The following is a 19,485-nucleotide window of genomic DNA, read 5'->3' as shown; positions in this document are numbered from 1 at the left end:
GTTTGTTTGGGTTCATCACATTTTTCAAGTTGAATTACTCACCTACATTCTCAAAATTTCTTTTCAAATAGCTACTAACATCCTCTAAATGTGACATTTTCTAGTGTTCTTGACAACACGAAACTAGGGTCATCACTTACATTTTTAACATGGTTAACCTTCAATTTGGGTCTTGCTTCATCTTCCACATTGTGAATCAAAGATTTATCCATCTTTTCAACTAAATTCTTGACACAAATATTAGATTTAAAAGAGAAATACCTCGACAAAATGTGTAACTAGGGATTTCTATTCTTTGCACTTGTAAACTCTATAAACCTCCTTCAATTCACTTTCAAATCACTTTTGATTTCTCCTTAACTCTTCATATGATTGAATGACACCCACAATCATGCTCACATGACTTATATCTTTTTGTAATGATCTCTACATTAATTGTACAACTACTCAATCCGTAAAAATTGCTCTTTATTACTCGGTTAACTTATTTTAATTCATATGGCCTCATTTGATCTTCAAATGACTTGGGCTCTTAACCAAATATTTCTTATGATATGTTGTTTCTTCTCCCAATCGTGCAATCTCTAATTCTATCTCTATCTTATGTTGTAATTTTATGGTACCATGTCTTCAATGAAAACTTGCTTAATTCAAATAAGATGAATTAAACATAATATTTAATCTTTCATCAGGTGCATCAAAATACCGTTCTTCTAATACTACATATGAACTTGATGGATCAATTTCCTTCATAAATACTTCCTTGAATTCTTCAACATGCTCTTTGAGTGCTTCTTTCTGACTACTATTGCTATTTTCATTCCTTTTGTCATTTCTAATGTTGCTCCTTCTAAAGTTGGGTTCCTATCTATGTTCCTCATACATATTTTGCAAAACCTTGTTGTGTCCAAAGTTATTATATAGTTGACATACAGGTGTACTCATTCTTTGATTAGGTCCATTCTGATTGACTGGTGCTTTGCAATTCCTAACAATGTGTCCAAAGTTGTTATACTTGTAACACAATGTTTCTCCTTGTTTCATTATCTCTTTCTCCTTCATTAGATCTTCTTGAGGATCTCCTTCTTTCATTACCTACAGGGTTGATATCCCTAAAAATTCTACTATTTCCATTATTACTATCAAACTTAGGTTTCCTACAATCAAGTATTTTATGTCCAAAACCATGAAAATAATAACAATATAAATTAGTAATAGGTTTGAAAGACTTACCTACACAATCTTTTTCATGTGATCAATTTCATCACATATAAAGCATCTACCTTTAAATCCATATCTTACTTCTTTAGGTGGTTTAACTTGCTCTGTTTGTTTGGGTTCATCACATTTCTCAAGTTGAATTACTTGCTCAACTTCTTTAGAAACTTCTTTAGATTTACTTGACTCAATTTTATTCTAATCATTTTTCTTAGGTTTAGGAGTTTCAACAACTAGATTTGGTTCTTTTCTAGCTTCAAATTTATTTGTGTATTTTTCTCCAATAAAATATCCAAGACCTATCTTATTGTTAGAAGATCTCTAATAGAATAATTGTTCATAAATTTTCACACTATTGGAATATAGCTTCTCTAATTGTTGCTTAGCTTGGGTCAATTCTCCTTCCATAGTGATATTGTACTTCTTGAGTTTTGCATGCTCTATTTTGATACAATCTAGTTCAATTGTTACTTTTGTGAGATGAGATCTTAGATTTGCATTTTTTAGATTTCAGTTCTATTTTAATTTTTCTATCACCCTTCTTCAACCTCAAGTTTAGTTCAACAATCTTTAACTCATATTTCAAAATCTCATTTTCTTTTTTTAGGGTTTCTATGTCATCAGTACCATTTCTCTACTCTTCAAATTTTTTTCTAAATTTGAAATGATCAATCCATTGGGATCTTAATCAAGCTGTTAAGCCTCTTCAAAGTAACTATGCTCTGATACCAATTGTTAGAAATAGGGATTACTAGGGTGGGAGGGTGAATTAGTAATCTACAAACTTTAGTTGCCAACTAGATATTATTTCTTACTTTAAACCATACATAACAAAGTAATAAAGTAATATTGAATAGTAACAGTAACCATGCACAAAGATAACTCATAACACCATATTTTGTTAACTAGGGAAACCCTGGCCAAGGGAAAACCATAGTGGGGATGATACCCACTAGATAATATAAATACATATAAGTTTCTTGTTAGAGGATGGACCCTGTTAGGAGTCAATGAGAAAATTTAATATAAGAAGTCCCTGTTATGAGACTTTGAATTCCTATTAGGAGATTCCAACCCTATTAGGAGTTGTGCCAACCCTATTAGGAGTTGTAGTACAGTAAATGCAAGGTGAGCCCACTGCCCAAACATGCACTTCCAATTACAAGAAAAGATCACTACCCAAACAAGTAATCAAACTTATGAAAAATAGAAACTTTCTTACTTCGATCTCAGATCTTAAGATAGTTTCAAAAAATTCACATATATCACTTTCACAAAAGTTCGCATACAATTTCTCAATCATAACTTCTTCAAGATAGCACAATTACACAATTCTCATCACAAGATGTCCTTTGCATAAATACCATGCCTTTATACAAATTATTTCTAGGTCAGCTAAGACCAAAATACACTTTTCTAGCTTAGAGTAAACATCTAGGATGTCGGCCCTGATTGGACAAGTAATTATTTTGTAAACAAAATAATCCTTTCCTTCAATTCTGCTGTCCTATTTCATCAAAACACAAAAATTTCTATTTTGTATAGTCTATATTGACTTCTAAGGTTATACACATCATCCAACATGTATACTATCTCCATCTAACTTCACTAGTCATAACATGATGTCAACAACAAGTTATAAACAAAACAATACATTGTTGTATACCAAATTTCACACTTAGATAATTTTTTGATTACCAAAAGATAAGTATCTTTATTTCCAAGGTTTCTTGTAAGCATGTACATCATGTATTTTCATAAATGACAACAATTACATATCTTCACTAGCCAATTGTCAACAATCTCCCCCTTTGGCATTGATGGCAAAAAAATAGGGAAAATTGGCTAAGTAACAAAATTTTTAACAAAAATACATTCATATTACATCTATTACACTTTATCCATCTTTATATATGCTCGCCCTTACAATATACTTCTACCCTTAACAATTTTCACGTGTACTTCTCCCCCTTTGGCATCAATAACAAAGGTCAAAATGTCAAAAACTATCAAAAAAATGTTGTCCTTCCTTAAGCTGATAGGATCTTCATGCAATCATCAAAATTTGCTTTCATACTATCCATACCTTTAGTCAATGTCTCCTTGGTGGATTCAATTGAGTTGAGAATTGCACATAAAGTATATGATGCAATCTCAACTGCATTAAGATCTGATTGCAAAAAGTTAGAATAGGTGTCCTTGTCCTTGACACATTCTTCAAACTGTTTCTCAACAAAAGATATTTTCAGAGCAATAGATTCTCTAGAATCTGATATCCTCTTCAAAATTTGTTCCTTACAAAGTTCTAGTTTCTTGATATCATTGTGATTACTGGCCACTTGTCCTTCAAGATCACCAATCTTACAAGATAGATGGTGTATCTAGCTAGATAGAGCCTCTATCTCACTTATCTTTCTTCCAATCTAACTGTAAATGCCCTTAATTAGTCTATATGATAGAGTACACTCAATGTACAATATCTTCCCATATTGTTGAGGCTTTTGAAGTTCCTTGATACTTATCAAATCATTCTTAATATTTTGGAAAATGGTGCTTAAAAAGTTAGCATAATGTGAAATCTATGCCTTTATTTTTGCAACATTCAACAAATTAGTAAATTCTTCATCAAATGACTTTAACACTTCTTGTGCCCTCTGTTCTAGGTATGCTTCTATGTGCTACACTACCAGAGTACTATGTAGTCTGTAAGTAACCTCCATCAAGGTTTTCTAAAGGCTCTTCACTATCTTGTTCTTTTCAATAACTTTTGACAAAGATGAGATCAAGTCAGTTTGATCATCATCATCATCATTTGCTAGGCTGGCAAGTGAAAGCAGAGTAGATGAACTAGAAGGTTTAGTGTCATCCTCCCTTTTCTTCTTGGCTACCTCTTTTACTCTTTTCTCTTCTTCTTCTTTATTTTCCTTTTCTTTTCTTATTTCTTCTTTTTCTATTCTTTTTCATCATCTTTCTTTCTTTTCTTTTCATCCTCTTCCTTTTTTTTCTTTTCATCCTCAAGCAATTTCTACTTGGCCTCTTCTACTTTCTTCCTTTCTTCTTCAAGTAGCCTCATTTCCTCTTCAATTTATCTTAGTCTTTCTTCAATATCCTCGATGTTAGGTTCATTCAATTTAGAATCTTCAAATGGATTAGTATCATCAATGTTAATGGTAACATTGGTCTGATCTATTTGCATAGTGTCACCACTCATTGACACTTTTGAGGTTCTAGGTGCTGGTGGAGATGTTTCCTTAGACTCTATCAACATATGACTTATTGCTACTACAGTCTCACTTCTTAATTTATCTTTCTCACCCACCATAAATAAAAATGGTCTTACTTTATTTCTTAAGTAAGGTACAAGATTATTCAATAATCTCTTAATCTCTTCTTTGTCATCAGTCTTGCAAATAGTTCTTAGCATAGACTTCTAAAGTTCTAAATCTTCCTCTCTTGTTAGTGCCTTCTTTTGAATAAGTCTATCATAGGCTTTCTGATTTATTAAGCCCTCAATATCCTTCAATTTTAGATTATTTTCTATAACGTATCTCATAGTAGAGATATCAATCTGATCTTTTTCAAAATTGTTATACAAGTCATAGAGTTTGTTCATCTGAACAAAGGTACCTTCAATAGCAATAACATAGTTAATATTTTCTATCTTCGGCTTCCAAGGTGGCCGAGATTTTCTTGCTGATTTATTTGATGGTGTCACCTTCTCTACTTGCTTAACTTCTTGTTCTTCTTCCTCTTCATTGCTGGACTCAACAATTGTCAATAATGTCTTTTGCCTTTTGCCTAGTTCGATGGCTTGTTGTTGGATCATTTTTGACTTTGTGGTCATTGATTCAACCAATGTCTCAGATATTCTCTTTGGTTCACTATGTCACACATTTGACATTGCTGCATACAAAATGCTCTATTCTGAAGATGTTTATGCAACAAATACTAACAAAGGTTGTATATTTAGTATGGCTTTCTTCTTTGTTTGCTTGACTACCTCAGATTCACTCTCAGTCATACTGGCCTTTGATAAAGCTTTCTTCATAATAAAATCTATCTTCTTGTGAGAAGCCTTTTCCAAGGATGCCTGATGAGCTGACTAGTTAATCTCATCATAGGTTCCACATTTGTATTTTGCTTCATCCTTCTCTGATTTCAACAATAAATCAATGTGACCAACTGTTGTATCATCATTCAATTCATAACCTAAGGGATCAAAAAATATTTCTTGAGGTTCTACTACTTCTATATGAGTATAATCTATATCAACCATAACACAAATTTCATCTTTGAATCTATCTATAATTTTAGGTGCAATTCTGAATCTCCATCTCATTTTATTTTGAAATGTCCTCATTATCATGTTTCCACTATCCAATATCTTATCTACAGGATGCCTTGCACATACTTCTGTGATCTTCTCCATTCTACATTTATCACTACTCAATCTCAGTGGCTGATAAATATGGAAATCATTTAAGTACATGAAAGAGTATGTGATTGATCAATGATTGAAATCTACACACACCATTCTCAGTCCTCTTGATCTTCTTTAGGTTCTCAAGTAATTTCATTCTTAGGTTTTCACTAAGATTTATTTGTTCCTTCTCTATACATATCTTATATGCTACATAAATGAATCTAGTTGATAATTCATCAATCTTTGAGCTTGCACATATAGAATATGAAATGATTCTTCTTAGGAATCTTACATCATCTTGCTTAATGGTGCTGATCACCATAGCCTTTCCATTATAAAGTACTTTTGTATAACTCTCAACTTTTTTCTTGACCATTTTATTGCCTATAGGTACACTATCTTGTTTACTAAGACTAGTTACCCCATGAATAAGGTCAATAGAGATATCAACTACATTATCTTGCATCCATAGTTTCCCATCATGTATCATTCATCTGTGTCCAATTCATGATAGATATGATATTTGAATAGATCTAGTTCCTTTAAATGTTTAAATCTGGGCTTCATAGTTATATCATGATTGAAAACTAATTCCATATCCTTGTTCATGTATTCACTCCCAATAGATTCAAATTTACTGTTAAGATAACTTCCTACATCTTCAAGATATACTACATTGTTTTGAGTGATGAATAAAATTGATTTAGGGTTTCCTTTAGTAGGTTTTATAGAAACAACCTTCAACTTAGGTCTATCCTCATTCTTAACATTGTGCACTAATGACATATCCATGATTTGATCAAATATGAACTTTTATCGAATAATTTTTTTGAAAAATGATGAAATACCTCTTTTCAAAAAAAAGGGTTTTCTTTGAAATCATCTTGACATGTCACTTCTGAGTGCTCTCTACTTTGGATGTATTCACAATGAAGTGTAAATCAATTTTGTACTCCATTTATTCTATCAAATTGAACTTTCATTAATTGCATACTTTGCAAACATGAAAAAGCTATCAATTACATTCTATAATCAAATAAATACTCAAGATCATTTATTTGATCTTTAGATGCCACCTAAGGTTTACCATAGCCTCCTTTCATCATGATAATGCTCCTCAAAACTTCGCTTCATGAAATTCTTTGCAAAAACATAGTTTTCATCTTCTGCTACAGAATTAACCTTTTTTATAATACCAATAACTCTGAATTCCTTCTTAACTTATTTAGATAAGCCCCAAATTACAAGTGAGATTAAGTACCATCTAAAATTAGCTTGATACACCTTTTGCAAACTTTTCTTCCTCTAATTCAATATCTGAATGAAGTTATCAAATTCTGGTGCTGCGAACAAGTTTAATTCAACCTAATTGAATCAAACTTGATAATTGACTTTGATCTTCCTATCTCATCATCATCTAAATTTTATTTTGAGATATCCAATTCTTTTACAAATGCCTCATTGAGTTCTTCTCGAAGTTCTCTAACTACATTTCTTTGTTCCTCATTGTCTTTGTTAGTTCCAGAGTTTTTCTCATGGTTCCTTCTATCAATTTTGACATCCTTTCCATCATTTCTTCTATTTTCAAAGTTTTTTCCATTGCTCCTTCTATCTTTGAAGTTTTTGTCCATTCTACAATACTTTGTTGTATGTCTTAAGTTGTTGCATAATTGACATATTGGTGCTCTTCTTCTAGGCTTCTACTGATCATCAGGTGCATGATAATTTTGAGCAATGTGTCCTAAGTTGTTACACTTATAATATACAATTTGTCTTCTGTCTTCATAAGGTCTTTCTTCTCTTGATGTCCTTTCATTATATCTTCTTCTATCTGTAGGGTTAGTATTTCTAAACATTCTACTATTCCTTCTATCATTACCATACTTAGGTTTCCTACAATCAATTGCTTTATGACCCATACCATGATAATTATGACAATAAAAGTCCTTAACATGATTAAATGACTTATTAGTACAATCTCTTTTCATATGACCTATTTCATTACATGAAAAACACTTACCTCTAAACTCATACCTGGTTTCCTTACAAGATTCTACTTGCTTTGATTCGTCCAAAATTTCAACTTTCTTGTCTTGTCCAACTTCTTTAGGTTTATTAGAAGATTGACTAGATTCAATCTTATTATTAGAATTACCTTTCTCTTTTGGATCTGATCTAATCTTAGGTTTCTTTGCAAACATGTTAAATAGATAACCAAGACCAGTCTTATCATGAGTAGGTCTCTGTATTGACATTGAATCATTGTAAGAATTTGGCTTAGGCCAGAATTCACCCAAGACCAAGGAACTCAAACACATAAGCACACAGTAGACCAAAATAGAGAGAGTATAATCAGAATGATGATATTCATTCAATAGACCATCTTGAGAGTACACTAGGAGTGCTTGTATATAGAGGCCTTAGGAGAGCTTCTAGAATGCATAGAAGTCAACATCATGATAAGTCATACAACTAGGCATATATCCACCTGATATGTGTTATCCTCCATTAAGCACAAAATTAAGTGCGATGATGTGAGGATAAGCCTACAATGGTGTAGCATGCAAATTAGTGGTGTAGACAACATGTGCTAAATTAGGAGTGTGAATAACTGTGTTGTCAACATGACAACTCAGTGAATGATGCAAACTCCTGTGTTGTAAACACCATGTGCATAATTAGAGTTGTGTAAGTACTTCTATGAGAGTACACAAACTCCTAAGTGTCTCATCTAAATAAATAATAAAATAATGAAAAATAATTAAATAATGCATTAGCCTAAGTAAACTTAAGTGTAAATAGTGAATAGTTATTTACATCAACACCCCCCCTTAAGTGCAACTTAGGGGAATGCCCTTAAGCTTACAAAATCTAGATGAAATGCATGATTGGTCCCGGCTACTAGGCCATGTTAGGTACCCATGTACATCATGATATGCAATCTCTCATAAAGCGGAGAAAGAGAGAAAACCTCATGGGAAAAACCCTCCCCCAAAAAGAGAGATAAATAGGGATGCATGGATGGATGGAGTAATCAGGACCCCCCCATTATGACATACATCCAGTCTATACAAAAGAGAATTATGAGAAGAGGAAGAGAGACAAAATAGGCTCCCCCCCCAAAGAAGAATGTCGAATAGTGACTACTCTGATGAAGAAGCTAATCCAAGACTACAGAATGGTGTTCCTCCCCTTAGAAAGAAACAATGCTAAGGTTACAAATGAGACACTTCTGCTATGTGTGAAAAGAATCCTATGGATAAGTGATGTCTCTGAAACCTACTCAATTGGCTAAAGAATCTATCTCAAAGAACTATTTGTCTCTGCAACTGATGAAGAACCTTGCTGCAACTATTGATCATAAGTATCCACAATCACTTCAACCTATGAGGATTGATCATGTAGAGAATGAACAAAAGAGTCAAATGGAACCCTTGTGACAACTAAAGAAGAAGCTCTAGCATCAAGAAGAAGAGTTAGATCATGAAGGATGTCCCCCAAATCTATCACTGAACCTATACTTGAAAGACTGGATGTAACCTATTGTGCTGGACCTATCACTGTGATGATGTATGCATGTGGACTAAATTGATGAAGTGACCTCTCACTGTAATTGTCGATAGAACCCCATGTGTCTAAATCTGTTGAAGCACTATTGTTGGTGTCACTATCAATTTCCACACTGTATGATGTGCGAAGAGGAGTAGAGGACAAGCTGGGTGAACTTTCCTTAAAATAAACATCCTTCTCCACAAAAATTTGTTATGTCTCTGGATCTAGAAGTCTATATGGCTTCACACTATCTTCATAACCAATTAAAGTACAAGGCTAAGGTGATTGTGCCTTGCATCCCTTGGAAGATATCTTTGCCCATGTAGGACAACCGAAGACTCTAAAGTGTGTCACAATAGGTTTTCTACCGCACCATGTCTCAAAAGGAGTTTTGCCATCTAATCCTAGATGAGGAGAATGATTAAGAATGTGAGTGGCACTAGAGATTGCTTCAACTTCTAAGGATGGATCTAGAGACTTGGCATGGATCATGCAACTTTCCATAGACTTAAAAGTGTGAATCCTCAAAACTACAACATTTGTCTTATGTAGACTGAATGCTAGCAGAGTCTGAAGATCAATTCCCTCGAGTCTGCAAAATTCCACAAGTCTTCTGTTCACATACATGCTTCCATAGTCCATGCGAAGAACTTTGATGGCTTTCCTTGATTCCTATTCAACATGAGTCTTGAAGGCTAGAAACTTGTCGAACACTTCATTCTTGTTATGGAGAAAATAAACCCAAGTGTACCTTGAAAAGTCATCAACAAAGGTAAGTATGTAGTGACCCTGGCTGACTGGAAAAGGACCTGCTAATACCATGTGAACCATTTGTAGAACACCTGGTTCTCTTGAAGACTTCTCTTTCTTTCCCTTTGGATGCATATCCACTAAATCTGTTGAACATTCACCCTTAGAAAAGTTGATTTGAGGTAGACCTTTGACCATTCTGTATGTGCAAAGTTGCTGAATATAGCGAAAGTCAAGATGAACATACCGATGATGCCATAATTGCATTGTTGAATTGGATTGTGATAACAAGGCCTTTGAAGGAGACTTGGGTACAAAATGGGAGAAAGAGTATAACCTTTTGTTATGATTCACTTTCTCCACTACAACCAAGGAATCGTCTTTAAGACTGTGCACTTGTACCGAGTCTAGAAGGAACTCAACTCTATGTCCATCTCCAACGTGAGTGATTTGGTAGATTGATACGAGATTTGAACTTAGGTTTGGAACATAGAGAACATCTTGAAATTCTCCATTTTCCATTTCCACATTTCCTTTCCCTTCAACATCCATTTTGCTATCATTTCCCCTGAAGATGTGTAGTACATTTGAATGCTTCATTGAAGAAAAATTCTCGTTTGGAGAACCCATATGATACGAGGCACCTAAGTAAAATATCCTTTCCTTTGAAGAGTTTGAATTAGCCATGAGTGCTTGCCCTTTGCCCTTGGAATCTAAAGAAGAGCCTTTATCCTTATAAACATTAGGCAATGGAACATTATGTTTCTTCATGATGTTGGTCAACTCATCAATCTTTGTAAGATAACACTCATGCTCTTCATGAGTCAATTTTTTGCAATAAGTGCACTTCTTCTTCTCCTTATTGTTGTCCTCTTTCTTGTTGGAATTCAAGGACTTGCCTTTTTGATTAGATTGTGGTGTTGTCTTTTCTGCATCCTCTGATTTGTTCTTCCACTTCTTCTTACCCTTTCCTTTATTTGAAGACTGTCCAACTGAACTTTGAGAACCCTCATTATTGGCCACCAATGCTTTAGAATTAGGTGATTTGAGAATCTCCATTGATTTCAATTTCTTTTTTTCATCATCCAACAATTTAGCATATTCATCAAAAGTGACTTTCTTATAGGCAGACCCTAAGGTGGTCTTTGAGGTGTTAAAAGAAGATACAAATGTGGAATACTTCGATGGTAGCTTGTTATGTATGAGATAGATTAGTCTGTCATCTTTGATAGAACTCCCACAATTAGTAAGCTTTGTCCTTAGTTCATTCACCTTCATGATGAAATCCTATATAGAATCATATTACTTAGGATCTAAGGAGACAAGCTCATCTTCAATTTTGAAAACATCCTCTTTAGACACTTTACCATAAAAGTTTTCGAGGGTATCCCAAGCTTCCTTAGATGTAGACCACTTCTTGATTTGATACATGATCTTATCATCTACCCCCAAAAATATATCACCTAGGGCTTTCCTTTCCATTGCTACCCATGCTGAAATATCACTTGTTGAAACTTTATCACCTACTAGTTTAGGAAGAGTACCATCTACATATTGTGAAACTCTATTATGCATTAAGTGATACCACATTTTTATTAACCAAAAAGCATAGTTATGAGGAGGTAATTTAGAAAACTTAAAGTTGCCAATAATGCAAAAAATGAAAGAAAAGTGTAGAAAAGAGAGAACACAACACCAAGAACACCCCCCCTTTTCATTGAATCAAGAAACTCCCCCAAAATAGATGCTTTGGGCACTTTATCAGTAGTGTGATTACAATGGGTCACTTGCCAATTTTGGCCTTTATGGACTTCTAATTTTGCTTGTTACAACTTCTTAAAGGATTACAAATCTAGAACTTTACAATGTGCTATAATTCTGAAGCATTACAAAGTAAAGAAAGGCCCTATTGCTGAAAGTGACACTTTTATCTACACAAATCTACAAGCTGATATCAGATCTAGAAAGTAGATGAAAAATAATGCACTTGCAAAAAAATAGAACCTATTTTTGACTCTAAATGTGCTTGTATGGAGCATTTGAAGTTGCAAAATGCAGGATTATGCAGGTACAGTCACCAAAAAATGCAAATTTTGACAAATTCGTGCACCAAAACTAGAAAATAGTTGCACCACTAAAAAGGTTAGGAAATTTTACCCAATTTTTAAAAAAAAGCACTTGATTTGGAGTCCGGATGTTTGAGTTATGGCCTCTCAAAGTTGGACTACAAAATCAAAAATTAATCTCGAGATGGGTTGCATCAACGAATGATGGGTTCAAATTTGATGGTCATATGACCATCATGGGAGTTCTAATTCGGCCTAGTATGATGGTTAGATAGCCGTCAATTTTAATGTAGTAAAACTAATGACATCAGCAAAAATTTTGGGCCCTTGCTAACGTGGTAGATGACATGTCACCCCATACTATATGGACTGTACAAAATGTACAAAAAATGTAGACATGTCCTATATGAACACTACTTACATGGTAGAGATGATTGGATTATATGCAGATGTGGTAGTGACAATAGTGCTGCTAACGTAGGTGATAGATATGTGGTGATGTGGCACTACTGGTATGCTGATTTGTCTGTCGAGTCATTGTAGGGGCATCTTAGATGGTGTGATGTGGCTTTGCTGGAATATTGCTGAGGGTTCTGAGTTTTGATATCAAAAAAATCACACTAGAGAAGAATTATGTTGCCAAAAATCTTCACACTTGCCAGAATATTCCAAATGCTCAGAATCTTGGTAGGCCACCGAAAACTCCAAAAGAGCAGGTGCCACATTTTCACATTCATCATCGGGAAGGATCGACACAGTGATGCTGGAGTTATAACATTTTTCACTGCTAGTATATTTGCTGCACTATCGATATATTCACTACGCCCGCCAAAGGATGGGATTCTACTTGTTAGTTTTATAAAGGTTTATACCACATGTGTCTGTGAGTTGGCTACAAATGGTTTTTAAAAACCTCAACACACAACAAAGCAATGAAGTTGGATGTCGAGCTTGGTTTGGCCGGATGTTAGAGAACCTCTCGCTGAAATTTGTAAAGAGGTCACTCAGCCGCGTGTTATGATAGAGCTGGATTTAATATATAGTACAACCTGATTTGAATAGAGATGCCATAGAATAAAGTAATAAGCCTTACAATAATAATAAATAATCCTCTAAAATTGTAGAGAGCCGAGTTGGGGTGTCATTGCCTGGTTCAGCTAATTTTTTTTTCCTTGCTTGAACAACTAATAAATTCAAAAATACCAGTTCGAAAATAAATTGTAGAGAAATAAAATAATTGTAGATCTGAAATACAAATGATTAGATCAATTAAATGACCATACCTGAATTACAAATTGGGGCCTCTGAGTTTTTTTTTTGCCTTGCAATCAACTTTCACCCAACATAGGCAAATTTATAGTTGATCTTCACTGGATCAATTCTTCAGACATAACGGTGAGGTCAAATTTGGCTCTAGATGCTCCCAATTTCTACGAATCCTCCAGATTCAGGTCGAGGTGCTAAAACATGAACAGTCTCAAATGGTTATGTGTAAAGAATCTCCCTCAGCTCTAATATCATGTAAACATTTGGCTTAGGTCAGAATTCACCCAAGACCAAGGAACTTAAAGACATAAGCACACAATAGACCAAAATAGAGAGAGTATAATGAGAATGACGATATTCATTCAATATGCCATCTTGAGAGTACACTAGAAGTGCCTATATATAAAGGCCTTAGGAGAGCTTCTAGAATGCACAGAAGTTAGCATCATGATAAGTCATACAACCAGACACATGTCCACCAGATATGGGTTATCCTCCATTAAGTATGGAATTAAGTGTGATGATGTGAGGATAAGCCTACAATGGTGTAGTATGCAAATTAGTAGTGTAGACAACATGTGTTAAATTAGGAGCGCAAATAAATATGTTGTCAACATGACAACTTAGTGAATGATGCAAACTCCTATGTTGTAGAGACCATGTGCATAATTAGAGTTGCATAATTCTGTGAGAGTACAAAAACTCCTAAGTGTCTCACCTAAATAAATAATAAAATAATGCAAAATAATAAAATAATACATTAACCTAAGTAAACTTAAGTAAGTGTAAATAGTGAATACTTATTTACACCAACAATCATCAAGCTTTTCTTTGCTAGAATAAAGTTTCTCAAGCTACTGCTTGCACTAAGTTAATTAAGCTTTCACAATAGTATTGTCTTTATGAAGTTCTTCATGATCTTGTTTCAATGTTTCAAATTTAAATGTCTTCTTTGCCAGACTTGCTCTTAGATCTGCATTGTCAATTTTCAAATTAGATTCAACTTTGCTAGGATCATTTCTTAAAGTCAACTTCAAATTCGTTATCTTCAATTCATGCTTCAAGTTCTTGTAGTCTATCTTTAGATTTGAGTAATTATCATCATTAGTTCCAGATTCAGTAGGTTCAGGCTTGGATTTGAGATGTTCAATCTTGTCCTTCAATTGTCCAATGTATACTTTGGAGTTTTCATATTTGTCTTTCAGCTTATCTCTTTCTTTACTAAGGAGATCAATTTGTTCAAGAGATTTTTTAAGGTTCTTCATCAACTATTCCATATCCATAGGGATCTTACTCAAGCTGTTAAGCCTCTTCAAAGTAACTGTGCATTGATACCAATTGTTAAAAATAGGGATTACTAAGGGAGGAGGGTGGGGTGTGGGGTGAATTAGTAATCTACAAACTTTAGTTGCCAATTAGATATTATTTCTTACATTATACCATACATAACAAAGTACTAAAGTAATGCTAAATAGTAATAGTAACCATGCACAAAGATAACTCATAACACCATATTTTGTTAACTAGGAAAACCCTGGCCAAGGGAAAACCTTGGTGAGGATGATACTTGCAACACCCTGCTCAAGAACCCAAAAGAAATAAACCTAATATGTTACAAAGTTTACTAAACTATTTTTAAAAAAAAAAGTTTAAACAACATCAAAGTAACAATAATGTGGAAGCAATATATACATACACATCAAGAACACCTAATCAATTACAAATAAAATTTGAATTCCTTAAGAGTTCCTTCATGTTGAGTCACATTTAATACAATTTTATTAATAAGTTTAAGTCTTATTACAATGTCCATAATCATAAAGTGAATAAACACATATAAATTCATCTAAGAAAATGCATAAGTACAACTAATAATATGAAAGAACATCTAATGAATAACATCCACTGCACATTGTTGGAAATATAGATGGAGTAACTGAGAGGGGGGGTGAATCAGTTACCATAAAAAAAAGTAACTAGCTACTGATTTTCACTCTTCTAAAGTGAGCCCTATTAGGAGCCAACTTGGTTAAAGGTTACAATACACATTGTTAGGTGTGACCTTGTTAGAGGATTTAATCACCCTATTAGGAGTGGCCTTGCTAGAGGACTTTATAAAAATTCAATAGAACTGTCACCTTGTTAGAGGATTTACAAGATGGCTCTTAGACCAACTTTGTTAATAAATTTAGAAATCACTGCTATAGTGGTGAGAAAGTAACAATGAATAGACTTGAATTAGATGCAACTGAATTGCTGATACATATCTCTATTCTACTCTACTAGATGCTCTCTAATCAAATAAAACTTTACTACCCCTCAAGGATATTTGACCATCCTTCAAAATTTGCTCACTCTTTCTTCTTCAATCAATAAACTTGCATGCTTGCTCATTACACTTTAGAATTCACAACTTGAACTTTTATTATACCTTACAAATTGTCAATTCGACTCATTTACAAGTTACAGTTACCAATAATCATTACCTCAGTTGGCTACAATTATTATATAAAACAATTAACCTTTTATTCCAAAAACAATGAAATCCTCTATTAGTTGACCCTACTCAATAAACACTATTCTAGAATTGATTTCCAGTGGTAACCAATTAAAGCTTGGTTAACACTGCAAACTCTGTAAAATCCTTTAGAAATCGAGCAAACTCAGTAAACACTATCTTTCCTTTGCTAACCTTGTGAGCTCGGTAGAAACTGTTTCCATAGAGTAACTTCCAAGAATGCTTGGTAGATTCTAAAATTTTCTTAGTTGACCAACTGAGCTCGGTAGACTCTATCTATTGATTGATATGACATTTGTGTGACATCAAAGATAACACACAATTGAACAATTGTATCCAACAATCTCCCTCTTTGGCATTGATGGCAACACGACATCTCATAGCACAATAAAATTTGAAAACAAGTCTTTTCCTAATAGAACATTTCTCCCTCTTAGATTTTATGCCACAAAATTCTCTAATGCAATAATCTCCCTTTATGAAGGAATTGCATAGCTTCTTTCCAAACAACAAACTCTCCAATAAACAGATTCAAATTTCAAAAAGATATGACATTAAACTCTCCCTCTTTGACAACACATGCCAAAGAAAAAACATACCAAATGAGTAACAATGTACCTCAAGTGCTAATTCATATACAATGTTCCCATGACTATGTTACATCAACTGATAGATCTTCAATTTGGTTCTTGTTGATGCATCGCTAAAACTTCATTTTAGTGAGCTGCAGATAGGGGAATGACCCCTAACTTACCTCTTAGACACAATAATGCATCCTTAGGTAATGGCTTGGTGAATATTTCAGTAATCTATTCTTTTGTATGGACATATTCTAGTATGATCTCTTTATCCTACACTAATTCTCTGACAAAGTGATACTTTATAGCAATGTGCTTGGTTTTGGAATGCATTACTAGATTCTTTGATATGTTGATTGTGCTTGTATTATCACAAAACATAACAATTGGTTCTTTGATCTCAACCTTCATGCCTTCCAACAACTATTTGAATTAAAAAATATTAGAATAGTTTACTGCTGCAGCAACATACTCTGCTTCTACTGTAGATTGAGATGTATAATTTTTCTTTTTACTTGTCCAAGAAACCAACCTCTTTCCAATAAAGAATGCTCCACCACTTGTACTCTTTCTATCATCAATGTTTCCTGCCCAATCAACATTAGTAAACACTTTCAAGTCCAAATTTCTAACAAATTTGTACCACAATCCATAATCTTTAGTGCCTTTCAAGTATCTCAATATCCTTTTGATTGCCATCATGTGATTTTCTTTGGGTTTTGCTGAAAATCTTGCTACTATACCAACTGCAAGAGCAATAATAGGCCTTATATGAACTACACATTGTAATTTTCTTATCATTGATCTATATAAGGTCTGATCTACCTCTTTTGATTCATCATCTTTGGTAAATTTCAATCTAGTACACATGAGAGTTCCAACTGGTTTTGAATCTTCTATACCAAACTTTTTGAGTATCTCCTTGATGTATTTAGACTAAGTAATGTAGATACCATTCTTGCTCTACTAAATTTGAAGACCAACAAAGAATTTGATCTCACCAAACATAGACATTTCAAATTCTTTTTCCATTTTCTCTGAAAATTCTTTTCATAGATCATCATTCCTTGTAAATAAAGTATCATCCACAAATATTTTTGCCAAAATAATTTTGTTATCTAGTCCTTCCTTAAAGCACCAAAAGCTCTGATACCAATTGCTGCAAATATATATGGAGTAACCAAGAGGGGGGGTGAATCTGTTACTACAAAAAAAAATCCACAGATCCCTTAAATGTCTTATAAACTAGTTACTGCTATCACTTAGTAGACATACAAAAAAATGCTATAACTCATTAGATGCAGTGTATGTTATCTTTAACAGATCTTAAACATTCACAATGATTAACATGCAACCATAAAAGAAATAACATGAACACATAAAACACTAGACTTAACATGGAAACCCAACATGGGAAAAACCACCAAGTAACTAGCTATTGATTTTCACTCTTCTAAAGTGAGCTTTGTTAAGAGCCAACCTGGTTAAAAGTTATAATACACACTATTAGGTGTGACCTTGTTACAGGATTTAATCACCCTATTAGGAGTGGCCTTGCTAGAGAACTTTAGAACAATTCAATAGAACTGTCACCTTGTTAGAGGATTTACAAAATGGCTATTAGACCAACTCTGTTAAGAGATTTAGAAATCACTGCTATAGTGGTGAGAAAGTAACAATCAATAGACCTAGATGAGATGCAACTAAATTGCTGATACAGATCTCTATTTTGCTCTACTAGATCCTCTCTGATAAAAAAAATTTTACTGCTCCTTAAGGATTACTGACCATCCTTCAAAATTTTCTCACTCTTTCTTCTTTAATCAATACACTTGCATGCTTGCTCATTACACTTTAGAATTCACAACTTGACCTTTTATTTATACCTTACAAATTGTCAAGTCAACTCATTTACAAGTTACAATTACCAATAATCATTACCTTAGTTGGCTACAATTATTACATAAAATAATTAAGCTTTATTTTCCAAAATAATGAAATCTTTTATTGGTCAACCTTGCTCGGTAAACACTGTTCTAGAACTAATTTCCAGTGTTAACCAACTAAAGCTCAGTTAACACTACAAATTCTACAAAATCTTTTGGAGACTGAGTGAACCTAGTAAACACCATCTTTTCTTTGCTAACCTTGTGAGCTCAGTTACCATTGACTTCTGTCACAAAATCCTTCAATGCCTGAGTGAGCTTGATAGAAACTATTTCCACAGAGTAACTTCTAGGAACACTCAGTAGATTTTGAAATTTTCTTTGCTAGCCAACTGAGCTCAGTAGACTTTGGAATTTTTTTTTTCTGATCAACTGAGCTTGGTAGACTTTGTCTATTGACTGATATGATATTTGTGTAACATCATAGACAACACACAATTGAACAATTGTATGCAACACACATGTCATAGGGTATGTGAAAATAGATAGAAGTACATCAATATACAACACAATATGCCATAGGATCTCAAAACACATGATACATAGATACATCAAATGAATATAAGTCTTCAAGATAAGAGGAAGAATGATAATGGTACCATTGTATCAAGGAGCATCCAACAATTGTTAATCTGAGGGAGATCCAAATGGTAAGAATACACTACCTCCTGACTATGTGGTCACCTAATCAGGCTTCCACTTCCATTGTGTAGGAGAGATAATGTACAATCCACACATAGATAATCAAATCATAAAATAATCTTAAGCAAGGAATCTTGATAGCCAAAACTACCTCAAGGGTAACAAAAACTACTTAAGAAGAATAGATAATCAAAATCAAAAGGACACTCATTCAATACCAACACCACATACCATGTCAACATACAAATACCAAGACCAAAAATATACAACCACATCGAAATCAATGTCAAGTGTCACAAACACAATGACCAATAGATAAAAATTATCATCAATAAAACTGAACTACTAATCACTAACTCCAACCATAAAAACACCACCAACGAATAACTAATCATTCATTAATAAAAGTCAATTGTCAACAAAAAATGACATCTAATCAATAAGTAACAATTTACAATAAATACACCATTAAAAGTAATATCCAACAAGTACACCATTAGAGGCAAATATAAAAAAACCATGAAGT

This window comes from Cupressus sempervirens, chromosome 6 (genome assembly GCF_028749045.1).
Source record: "Cupressus sempervirens isolate cs-2001-9-10 chromosome 6, ASM2874904v1, whole genome shotgun sequence".
NCBI classification, from domain to species: Eukaryota; Viridiplantae; Streptophyta; class Pinopsida; order Cupressales; family Cupressaceae; genus Cupressus; species Cupressus sempervirens.
This window is presented reverse-complemented; position numbering follows the sequence as displayed.